Raw genomic sequence first — 13009 nt, 5'->3', positions numbered from 1 at the left:
TAACATTTTAGGTATCTGAAGTGTTACCAAATGTCCCTTATGTCACCTTTCTCCAAAAGCCAATTAAACAGAATGCAGGCAAATCATGTTTTCTTTCGGGAATGTGCTATGTGGGTGTTTTCAAAAGCCTGTGAGGCATTGACTGTTTTTATTTACAGTGTAATGGCTGCTGCATCTTGTCATTCTGTGGGCAAGTTGACTGGAGGCATGGCTTCACAAGTCTTTTGTTTATCTATTCCAAAATTGTATTTTGTTCTAAAACAATAGTCTTACCTTTGTAGAACACTTGGTAAACTGAGGAAAAGTCTTGCATATGACCTCTGTTGTCATTCTGGCCTCATTCCCAAAGTTTTACTGTCTGTGCCTATTCTTGTAATTATGATATGAAGACACTGGATCCAAACATTTTTACTGAAGGTTTTATTTTAAGTATTTTTCCATGTTTCCACATTGTGTGTGTGTGTGTGTGTGTGTGTGTGTGTGTGTGTGTGTGTGTGCCTTTAATTTCCCCAATCACTGTTGTTGGACATTTAGTTGGTTTTGAGTTTTCCATGATTATGAATTATGCTATGACAAAAATCTCTGTGTGTATAGATAATTTAACACAGCATCCTAGTGATAGATAATAGAAACATTGGATTGAAGGGCATTTGGCTTCTAGAAAAGGATGCTACAAAAATGAGCAATGATTCATAAACAGCCATATTATCCCAAACAAAACATACCTCTGTGATACCAAAAGGTCAGAGGGCAACCCCTCGGGAGGACTCAGTTGTGCTCCTTGGGTTTTGAAGGCTAGTGCTTATCCTCTGCTGCTGGAGTGGACTCTTTTTATGATGTTTTTGATAGGCTGCTGTTCTATTAAAGCAGACTGTGCCTATTCTGGTCTTGTGTGTGCCTTATTGGCATGCTGACTTTTTGCTTTGTTCCTGGTAAGGATCGGTGTCATTCCTCCTTTACATTCCAGCAAAACAAGGCTCAGAAGCATTACACAACCTGCCCAAGGATGCCCAGTTAAGAAGCCACAGAGGCTGGGTATGGTGGCACATGCTTTTAATCCTGGCACTTGGAAGGCAGATGTAGGTAGAGCTCTGTGAGGTCCACCTTGGAGGCCAGTCTGGTCTACTAGGAGAGTTCTAGGCCATCCAGGGTTACAGAGTAAGACCCTGTCTCAAAATTAATTAAATAAATAAATAAATAAATAAATAAATAAATAAATAAATAAGTAAATGAATAAGTTGCAGAACCAAGGGTGAAATCTCCGTCATGTGTCTTCAAACTTTTGTTGTTTCTGCTTCAATCCACTTCCTACTGGGAAACAGACCAAGAATGAGGACCCTGTTATACGTGACCAAGCACACAATTTAATTGCTCCCAGCAGTAGTTACTGTGTGTAAGCCCAATGACAAACCAGTTCTTATATGAAGACCTGGATGGTTTTCACTGCAAATAGGGAGCACTGAAACAAAACTGAAAACATGCTTCTATTGGTCAGAAACCTACCTTGGCCATGTTTATGTTGTATAAATTGAGCAATTCAGTCTTGATGTAGTTTGTGAAGGGGGCAGTAATACTTTCTTCAGAATTTTTGTGAAAATAAAATGAAAGGAGCTATTGAATGGAAGGCACTATTGTGAAGTTATGAGTAAAAGTATAATAATTCAGTTATAATTACAATGATAAATATACTGATAATGCCCATAGAACCAGAACCTAAATGATCAATACTTATTATAAACTGTTTTGAAATACATTTTAAAGTATAATTAATAAGCAGATGTGAAGAAGCACTCCTTTAACATCAGCATAAAAACTGCTTAGATGGAGTCCTCATCTCTGATTCCCTCATTTTCTCTTTGGAGCGTGTAGGCAAGGGAAACAGTAAGTGGGAGAGGAGCTGAGGATGGATGTTTTGGAAGCTGTTGGCTAAACCTAAACATCACTGTTGTTCTTTACTCAATAAGCAGTTACCACCCATGCAATGCTCTGTAATTAGCCCCTCTACATCCACTCTCTCCAGCTATCTGCTTCACTCAGGTCCTTGGCATCCCCACATTCCTACTTCACCAGCCTCCTCACTGACCTTTCTGCCTTGAGAATGTCCTTGTCCAGTCAGGCTACATGTCATTACCATGGGTTATCTTTATTTTTAACAAACAGATCCTACTATTTAAAAACTATCAGTGGCTCCCCATCACCTGAAACATCTGTTACCAAAAGAGGCAGTATGGAATTGAAATAATTTGTTGCTCCTAATAATTAGAGAGCACAAGTCTGTGAATAATTTATTCTCTTTTTGTTTTACTCTTTAAAACCCAATTAGAGCGATGTTCATTGTGCTCATTGCTGTCTAGTGTGGGAGGTAAGATAGACAGTGGTGAATAACCCTGTATAAGCCCATACACGATGCCATTCATCATTTATAGTGTAGGGAAAACTCTTGAGAATCAAAAGCCAGAAGAATGAAATCCATGCTTTTTGGAGCATCATTTAAAGGGATTAAGAATCTAGTGCCTAGTTTGTTTCCATCGTTCTATTCTACCTTTTATCCCTTCTTCCAACTCCACCCCATGCTATTTTTCAGACATTCATTTCCTACCCAGAATTCACCCTTCCTACATCTTAACAACAGTCTGTCTTCCCATTAGAGAAGTGTAGTCCACTTACTTCCAGCCCAAAGGATTTGGGTGAGGTTGGCTTCAGCCCCATTCCTTGGGTTGAGTCCTGTATCCCATGATGGGACAGTAGAAGTATGAGATTCTGCCAACCATGGTGACTGGTTGCAGATAGGCAGGCACTTCCAGCTGAGCCAATCAGACGTGGCCCATAGTTTTACAGGAATGACTGGGAAAGAAGTGCTGTGTGTCCAGTAAGGTGCCAAGTAGGTAAGATATACACCTGGTGTGGCTGGGACCATGTTACACTCTGGGAAAAGCCTACCAAGTATGAAGCTAACACAGAAGAAGGGAGTGTTGGGAGACAGATGGATACAAAGTCTTGATTCCATCATTTGACTCCCAGGATTCACTTAAAGCTACAGCTTGGTTTTATGAGACAGAATAATGTTTGACTCTCTTACTTAAGGAAGTGTGGGTTCATTTTCTGCCACTTTGAACCAAGACCTCTGACTAATAATGGACTTCTTAGCATCCCCCAATCTCTTTATGTTTATGTGTTTATATTTAGAGTATAGAATATTTATCTCTGCTTCTAAATCCAGAAAATTTTATTTATGGTCTTAAGCCCTGGTAAGGTATTTAGTACCGTTCCAACCTACCTGGACAGAATATCCCTCTTCTCTCTGTTCCTGTAGCCCAGAGTCACAAAGCTCATCATTCTGTGTCTTACAGTTTGGAAGACAATTTCAGATTCCTCCTCTTCTGGTTTCTTTTAGACAGGGTCTCACATGCTAGTCTGGCTAGACTAGAACTCCCTAAGAGACAAAGGTGTTCTCAAACTCGCAGAGATCCACCTGCCTCTGCCTCTTGAGTGCTGGGAGCAAAAGTGTGTGCCACTACGGCCAGCTATTTTCTTATTTAAGTGTATAGGCCAGGTACTTTCTTATTTAAGTGTATAGACCTAACTTGCTGCACAGTTTCTGTGAAAGACAATAAATAGTCATTGTTGGCAGAGGTTTCCTGCCCCGACTGCCCAATTCCAAATAACCACTCTGAGGCTTGTATTAGTTAAAAATGCATGGCAGATAACTCAGGCTTGTTACTACCTAATTCTTACATTTAAATTAACCCATATTTCTTATTTATGCTTTGCCACATTGCTCATGGTGTGTTACCTCATTTTCTACACATCCTGCTTCCTTGGCAGCTGGCTGGCTGGCATCTCCTCTGACTCTGCCCTTCCTGTTCCCATCATTCTCAGTTTGGCTTTCCCGCCTATAATTTTTGCTTGGCTACTGGCCAATCAGTGTTTTATTAAACCAATTAGAGTGACAAATCTTTACAGTGTACAACAGAAGTATTCCACAGCAATTCATTGTTTCAATTTGGTAGAAAAAGAGAGGTAATGAAGGGGATTAAGATAAAAATGAAAAATGTACATTTTGCTCTTTAAATGTGTCCTGAGCTTGGACAATGGGTAAAGGAAGATGGGAACAGCTTGCTGAACAACACATTAAACCTATTTAATCTTTTCCTGGGAACTGTTTGTGCTTTACAGCTGTAAAATATACAGTAGTCCCTAGACAGGAAGATTTTTAGCACAGTCCTTGAGAATGGCAGGAAGAAGCCTCAAGCCATGATTGCTTCTGAGTCACTCCAAGCCATGGTCAGTGACAGTGCATCTCGCAGAGTAGATAGAATGTCAGCTTCTGTGCATCTCTCAGGTTGCTGCCCTGACTGCCATCCTCTAGGTCAGGACATCTGCAAGACTGCCTCATTGATCATCTAGGGTTCCTCCACTCATCCTGTATGTCAGGTTAGAATGATTCTGAAAGTTCAGCTCTGACCTGTCATCCCTTGCTTACAAATCATAGTTACCCAAGGTATGTTGGGTTTCTTTTCCACTTAAAATTTTTATTAGCTAAACTTGTTCTCTGACAGTTTTGTACATGTATATAACGTATGCCGTCACCCCATATTCTCTTATTTCCTCTTTCACTTGCCTGCTCCCCCTCTTACTCACTAATCTCTCCCCTGCATTCTTGTCTTTTGTTTTTGTTTGTGTCCTCTGGGATTAGAAGTTTTTATTGGAGCCTGGTGAGTTCACCAGAGGGTGTATAACTGAAGACAGTGGCTCCCTGTCTCCCAGAGTCTCTCAGTAGCTCGCCGTTCAGAAATAAGTAAGTCATTATGAGCCCTTCCCCCACCAATGGCTAAACTGACAGGACCAGTTGAGTGCAGTCCCTGTGTATGTAGCCACAGCTGCTGTGCCTTTATTGCTGTATCCCCCTGCCACATCTAGAGACAGGATTCCTCAGCCCTTTGTCTTATCTCCCTGCTCCTGCATTCCTTCCCAACTCCTCTTCCATAATGCTTCCCGAGCTTTAGAGTGAATGGTACAAATGACACAATCAGGGCTGACTCCTCAACCACTACTTATTCTCTGCATCTTGGACAGCCATGCATCCCTGTATTCACCGCTGTTCACCACCAAGAAAGGCTCTTATGGTTGGGGCTGAAAGTAGCCATTGTTTATGGCTATAGAGACAGGTATTTAGAAGGCATCTTGATGTTATACCTCCCAAGGTATGTCTTTAAAGTCTCACTTAATAGGGGCTGGAGAAGCCTGAGACCTATGCCTCAAGAGTGAGCCTACCCCTGCCACTGCCTGGAGCACTAGAACTCAGAGGCTAGATGGCCCAGAGACCTAGGATAGAAGCAGACACCACTGGAGAAAAAAACATCAATGTGATGATGCCTAATGACATTCTGCTATACTCATAGATTGGTGCCTAGCCCAATAGTCTTCAGAGAGGCTTCCTCCAGCCACTGATGGAAACAGATGGAGAGAACCACAGCCAGACATCAGCCTGAGCTCAGAGAATCCTGCAGAAGAGAGGGAGAAAGGATTGTAGGAGGCAGAGGGTCCAAGAACACTAATAAGATCCACAGAATCAACTATCCTGGGCTCATAGGAACTCACAGAGACTGACCTGACAACCAGGGAGCCTACATGGGACTGACCTAGGCCCTCTGCATATATGTGACAGTTGTGTAGCTTGGTCTCCTTGTGGGACTCCTAAGGGAACAGGGGCTGTCTGTGACTCTTCTGCTGGTTTTTGGGGTCCTATTCCTCATACTGGGTTGCCTCATCCAACCTTAATACAAGGCGAGGTGCTTAGTCTTACTGCAACTTTATATGCCGTGTTTTGTTGATATCCATGGGAGGCCTGCTCTTTTCTGAAGAGCAAGGAGGGGAAGTGGATGGGGGGTGGGCAGAGGGGAGGTGAGAGAGAGAGATTGGGAGGAGAGGAGGGAGGGGAAACTGTGGTCAGGATGTGAAATAAACAAATATCTTAAAAAAAAAAGTGCAGCTAGAGAGTTGGCTTAACAGTTAACTGGGCTTGCTAATCTTCCAGAATCTGCGTTTGGTGCCCAGCACCCATGTTGGGCAGCTTATAACCACTTGTAAGTCTAGTTCCAGGGGTTCTGAGATCCTCTTCTGGACTCTCAGAGCATCCAGACAGCTAGACAGACAGACAGACAGACAGACACACACACACACACACACACACACACACACACACACACACACATACCCCAATAGAAATAAGTCTTTAAAAGAGTTTTCCTGTAGGATTCTCTACACTCTAGCCTGGACACCCCCTATTTTCAGTACTTGTATTCTTTCTTGTAGGACTGTTTCAGGTGCTGATCCTGATGCTGACCATATCCTGCACTCTGGATAGTTCTTTTTCTTTTAATTAAAATTTTCATTTGTTTTATACCCCTATCACAGTTTCCCCTCCCTCCTTTCCTCTTGTTCCTTCCCCACTTCCCTTCCTCTCCCCATCCATTCCTCCTCTGTTTCTGCTCAGAAAGGGGCAGGCCTCTCATTGTACCTGGAGTTTTCTCCAGTCCTGCCTGGCCCACGGTCAGGACAAATCTCTCTCACCCACCAGTCCCACAGCCGCTTAGACCCAACCAAGTAAACACACAGAGACTTATATTGCTTACAAATTATATGGCTGTATCAGGCTTTTTGTTATCTAGCTCTTATATCTTAAATTAACCCATTTCTATTAATCTATAAGTTGCCACGTGGCTCGTGGCTTACTGGTATCTTAACATCTTCTCATGGCGGTGGCTGGCAGCGTCTCTCTGCCTCAGCCTTCCTGTTCCCAGAATTCTCTTCTCTGCTTGTCCTGCCTATGCTTCCTGCCTGGCTACTGGCCAATCAGTGTTTTATTTATCAATCAATCAATCATCCACAGCATCTCATAGGTGTAAACAAAGCATGACATATCAAATTGAGGGAGGATTAAGCTCCTCCCTTTGTATCAAGGCTGGGTGAGGCAACCCAGTATGGGGAATATGTTCACAAAAGCTAGCCCAAGTATCAGGGATAGGCCCTAATCCCACTGCTAGGAGTCCCACATATAGACCAAGCTACACAACTGTTACACAACTGTCAGAAGGCCTAGGTCAGTCCCATGCAGCCTCCCTAGCTGTTAGTCCAGAGGCTGGGAGCTCCTGTGAGCCCAGGTTAGTTGTTTCTGTGGGTTCCCTTGTGATGACCTTGAACCCCCTGGCTTGTACAATCCTTCCTCCCTCTCTTCAACAGGATTCCAGGAGCTTTGCCCAGTGCTTGGCTGTGGATCTCTGCATCTGTTTCCATCAGTTGCTAGATGAAGGCTCTCTGATGACAATTAGGGTAGTCACTAATCTGATTATAGGAGATGGCCAGTTCAGGCATCCTCTCCACTATTGCTAGGAGTCTTAGCTGGGATCATCCTTGTGGTGAATTCCTGGATGTTTCCCTGGCACCAGGTTTTACCCTGACCCTGAAATGCCCCCCTATCAAAACATCACTTTCATTACTTTCCCCCTAAGTCTTGTCTCCAACCTGCCCAACCAGATCCCTCATGTCGCCCCTCAACTTCCCGCAACACCCCCCCTCCCCCCGCCTCCAGTTTACCCAGGAGATCTCTTCTATTTCCCCTTCCCAGGGAGAACCATGTGTCCATCTTTAGGCCCTCCTTGTTACCTGGGGCTGTGGATTGTAGCATGATTATCCTTTACTTTACAGCTGATTTCCACTTATGAGTGAGTACATATTATGCTTATCTTTCTGGGTCTGGGTTACCACACTCAGGATGATTTTCTAGTTCCATCCATTTGCCTGCAAATTTTCATGCTGTCATTGTTCTTTTACAACTAATTCTCCATTGTGTAAATGAACTACATCTTCTTTATTCATTCTTTAGTTGAGGGGCATCTAGGTTGTTTCCAGGTTCAGGCCTGGATAGTTCTTTAGTGAGATGTTTATACCAGGAACATTCACTTCCCATTTGTGCAGGTATAAAAGCTGTTATCCTTTGAGACCAAAGACTAGTGTCACTCCCTTCCTGAGACTGTCAGTTAAATTGACCTTGCAGCTCTCACTACAGCCCTGAATTTATGTTGATCATATGAATATCTATCCATCTATCTATCTATCTATCTATCTATCTATCTATCTATCTATCTATCCATCCATCTTCCTCCTACTTCTTCTTTGTCATCATCATCATTAATCTATCATATGTCTGTCTGTCTGTATTCTGTATTAGGAGAAGATAGCTGATGTAAAAGAGCTGTTGAAATTCATTGACCTAACGCTTAAACCTTATTTCGTACTTCTTTGCCATCCATGTGGCTTGAGCTTCTTGTCCCTGTGGCTCCTTGTGAGCAGTGACTCTGGAACTTGAGTGTCTTTGAAAGTTGTCTTTGCCACCTTGGAGCCCTTAGCTGCCTCTTGAGAACAGGAGATAGGAGAGATGATAGGAGGCATGGAATGTTTTAGAGACTAGACCAAGAAATGGTGTGTGTTCTTTCCACATGTGCACATGTCAGTGGCCAGATTTGAGTCAGATGATGCCAGTTTAGGAGCAAGGATGGATGGAAAATTCAGTTTTCTGGTGGGCTCTGGGTGAGGAAATGGCATTATGAGTATCTGACTTCCACTTTCCCTCTGTTATTGGAGAATTTTGTTGGATCATTTCTGAAGTTCTGACCAAAGTACCCTAAACTTCTCAGGCAGCAATGAAATTGGTACCTGAGTACCTGTGCAGGGAGCACTGATCTTATTATTATTTTCCATTTTAAAGTTGCTTAGTTGCTCTTAAGAAGGGACAAACTTCCTGAGTACCTCTGACCATCATTATACCTTCTGTCCCTTCTTACCATCTTCCTCTTCATCCCCCTGCTCCTGCAATTCCCTTTTCTCTTCTTCCATGTTTGCCTTTTATCTGTTTTTCTACCCCTTTGGTCTTCTCTTAACTTAGCTTTCATTTGCATCTGAATCGCAACTGGAGAAGGCACAATACAGAGAACCAGGGGTGGGGATGTGAGTGGTCACAGACTGGTACAAAGGCATGTTTATGACCCACTTCTTCCTGCTCACCTGTGTGTGGTGGTGGTGAGCAGGCTAAATATTTAGCTAGGGATTTACATAGAAAAGTTAATGAGATTGTGCATAGTGTCTTTGGATTCCCTTTATCTGCTATTAACACTTTTCATGTCTCAGTATCCCTAAGATTTACCTCCTGGAATGGGAGACATCTATGCTACTCGATAGTAACGGGAATATCTTATTATTTTCCCTTTCCCACTTAGGTGTTCATACTTAGATGTCCCACTTCTAATGTTCTGAAATAGTCTTGAGTTAAAAATGTGTACATAAATTTTGGACTTTAAGCTATCTCCTTGACATCTAAATGAATGCCTTATAAAATTTTATTATATGAGTAAGAGAGGGAATCGACCCAGAGATTCAAGACACAGCAAGCAAATTAGCTAGGCACAGCTTAGAGTTGCCGGCAATAGCAGAATGGTGCTCGGTTGGTTCCGCTGCCATTAGTCATGAAGCTGCATTCTAGGTGGATGTGGTGGACAGGTCAAGATGTGCAGGTTCTGTATTGTTTGGATAAAAAGGGGCCTGGGAGGTTGTTTTTTCCTATAGTAGTCCAAGCCCACCTTTCCCAGCTAGCTTATTCTATCAAGCAAGTCAGCAGGAAGCCTGGAAATGATGGGGATGGAGTTTCCGGCTTCCAAACCTGCTTTCTTATCTGTCAGATGAAGTGTGAAGGGAATGCTTCTGAACTAAAAGTTGCGATGAGTCATGGCTTTAATTGTTTTCCATTTATAATCATGTTGGGTGAGATCATCTAGGCAGATCACTTTATTCTCCAGATGATGTGAAAGGAGCTGCTGAATGCAGGAAGCAGGCCACCTTCCAACTCAGCTACCAAGTGATATGCTCACTGAGACAGAGGCAGGGGCTGGAAGAGGTCACAGAGGTCCTGGGATTTGTCACCAGGCACATGGGAGTTTAAACCATAATACTTACTTGGTAGTCAAATGACCTTTCCCCTCGCCCCTTAAAATGAAAATAGCTTCCTTACTACTTACATATATTTAGTAGATAACATTTTAAAGGTAATATTTTTTATGATAGATCTTTACTTCCTCTGATTGCAGTTTTTCTTTTCTTACTATATCTACATTTGCATAAAACTCCATGAGGAATGCATGAAGAAAACATTTTCAAAGCAGTAACATTGCATTCGTCCTCCCACATCCCATGTTTTATCATTCAAGATCAAAATAAAGAATCACACTACTCTTTTTTTCCCCCTTGCTTTTCATTCATTTGCTTAGTCACCCAACATCTGGTAAGCAGCTCGTGTGTGCTGCACGTGGTGGCAGGGATGGGAAAGTACCTAGTGTGTGCTGCACGTGGTGGCAGGGATGGGAAAGTACCTACTGTGTGCTGCACATGGCGGCAGGGATGGGAAAGTACCTAGTGTGTGCTGCACATGGAGGCAGGGATGGGAATTCAGTGCTCCATTGGCTTTTTTTTTCTGTAGTGCAAAGGTGGATGGGAAGCTCCCTGGGCCTGTCAAGTGACTGCTTTAACCTCATCTGCCTTGAGCCTCAGATTTCTTACTGATTTCAGTGGTTGCTCCAAGGGTTAAATGAGACAATTCCTACTAAGTGCTTGCCTGACAATTAGTAGATAGTAGCTACGTCAGAATGCTTTTGGTACAAGTAACAGAAAACCCACCCCCAAGTGGCCAAAAGGATCAAAAGGATATTTGTATCATTTAATATAAACATAAGAATAATAGATGACTCCAGGAATGATTGGCCCAGAGGCTCAATACTGTTGGAAAAGCCCAGGTTCTTCCCAGCTTTTCACTCTGCCGTGTTCAGCAGAGTGGGTTAATATTCAAACTAGTTCTCGTGGTCACAGTAGGGCACCACACTCACAGGTGACAAGCTCCAGAGGAAAGCGAGCTATTTTCAAAGCAGTTACACTTCATTCCTCCTTCCACATCTGGCTAGTCATTATGTTTCATTAATTAGTGTTTCAGGACATCATGGAGCAGCAGACCCTGGGGTGCCATTGGTAGATTATGCCAATAAGAATACACATCTGAAGCAATGCACCTTTACCTAAAAAATAATCTGGATTTTGCTAAGAAGTAGGAGCATCTAAGTCTTTTGCATATTCAGTGGATAAGTTTTCTGAGGAAATTAATGAGGCTCAGCACCATGGGTTAAAATATAGCTACTTTTTCTTTATTTGGCTCATTCTTTAACACTGTAGAGCCTTAGAATTTGAAGGTCTTGCTAAAGTATGCCCACGGAATGATGAATGTCTTCTTGTTGAATTTCCACCAAGATATAGACACTTCTCCCTAAAGCATGGCTGAATAGCTTTTTGTGAAGCAACCCTGGTTAGTCATTTCACATTGAAACTCTCTGAAATAAAGAACATTCCAAACTCATTTCCCCAGCTGTATATCTCACATACCAGATTTTCATAATGGCTGTGAGAGGTTTCCCTCCCACCAGCAGTGAATAAGGGCTCCTTTTCTCCACATGCTCTCAAGCATTTGTTGTTTTCTTTTCCTGATGATAGGCATTCTGAATGGAGTGAGATGGAATCTGAAAGTAGTTTTAATGTTCATTTCTCTGATGGTTAGGTTGAACACTTTAAGAAGTACTTACAGACAATTTCAACAAATGGGGTAATACATATTCTTTTCTCACTGTAAAATTGTTGAATGAGTGAAGACATGGCTGTGAAACCATTTAGAACACAATGTGTATGGTGTAGAGGCGAGGTGAGAAGAAACTAAAGTAGGGCAGTGAGGGTCCAGAAAAAAGATAAGATAAGCAGCAGAGTGAATCATGAGTAAAATTCAAGTAAATGGGTTATTCTAAGGCAAAGAGTGAATGAATTAGCCCTCACTGAGTTTAAAGGAATCACTTGGTCTCCTGGTCGATTTGCTAATGAGAACTCAAGGCTCAGCTTTATTATTCAATAACACATGCTTTTTTATAAGTACTTGAGGTCTTAAAAATTTCAACCACTTTACCCATCCTTCTTTCCATCTTTCCACATATCCAAACAAGAAAAAAACAATCACCCAAAGCTTGCCACCAACAGGGTCTTGAGTCAGATACTCAAAAGTGTGTCTGTTGGGACCTGGCTGGATGACTCAGTGAGTCAAGTCATTCAATGCCAAGCCTGATGACCTGAGTTTGATCCAATCTCTGAAATTGGTGTAGTAGCTAGAAGGAAAGAACCAACTCCCACAATTTGTCCTCTGACCTACACATGCGCGCGCGCGCGCGCGCGCGCGCGCGCGCACACACACACACACACACACAGAGAGAGAGAGAGAGAGAGAGAGAGAGAGAGAGAGAGAGAGAGAGAGAGAGAGCACGAGAGCGAGAGAGCTCTGCCATTAAGGGCATTTACTACTTTGCTGAGCACCAGGGTGTGGTTCCCAGCACACACATCAGGCAACCCACAACTCCCAATAAGTTTAGTTCCAGGGCATCCACTGCCCTCTTCCTACTTCTACTCAAATAATACATTCAGGGACGGACACACACATACACATAAAAATAAACCAATAAATCTTTAAAAGATAAGTCTCTCTTGCATATTTGGATAGCAAAGTTGTTGTTCATTTAGCAAAAATACCTGTCTTGCATTTAGTTCCACTGGCATGATAAATGTGCTGGTGGGGGATGGAGTGTGACATGTGTTTTCACAGTCAGTGTGGGTGTAAAAGTTTCAGGACCACTATGACGGAGAACTATTGAGTTGTGACATTGGAAGGACGATTGCATCTCCACAGGTGCTAAGGCAAAGGCACATGTCCTGATCCACATAGAAGAACCTTCATGAAGGAAAATCCTAGCACCCTGGAGGGAATGTGATGGTTTTGATTTACATAGATTTATTCTTTGACCTTCTCGACTGGAAGAGAATTCAGACTATAAAACAGTTGCTTAAATGTCCAACCAAAGCCAGCAACAATAGTGTCCTT

At 42.6% G+C, this 13009-nt stretch overlaps 1 protein-coding gene across 3 annotated transcripts in view; it reads left to right on the top strand.

Moving 5' to 3' along the window:
* The window catches only part of Pde1c (phosphodiesterase 1C), a 375343-nt gene that overhangs the window by 113272 nt on the left and 249062 nt on the right, over positions 1-13009 (top strand). The gene's annotated exons all lie outside the window — the stretch shown is intronic.

Source organism: Peromyscus eremicus, chromosome 3 (genome assembly GCF_949786415.1).
Source record: "Peromyscus eremicus chromosome 3, PerEre_H2_v1, whole genome shotgun sequence".
In the NCBI taxonomy this organism is placed as follows: domain Eukaryota; kingdom Metazoa; phylum Chordata; class Mammalia; order Rodentia; family Cricetidae; genus Peromyscus; species Peromyscus eremicus.
The sequence above is the reverse complement of the archived record's forward strand: the minus strand, read 5'-3'. Positions and strand labels throughout refer to the sequence as shown.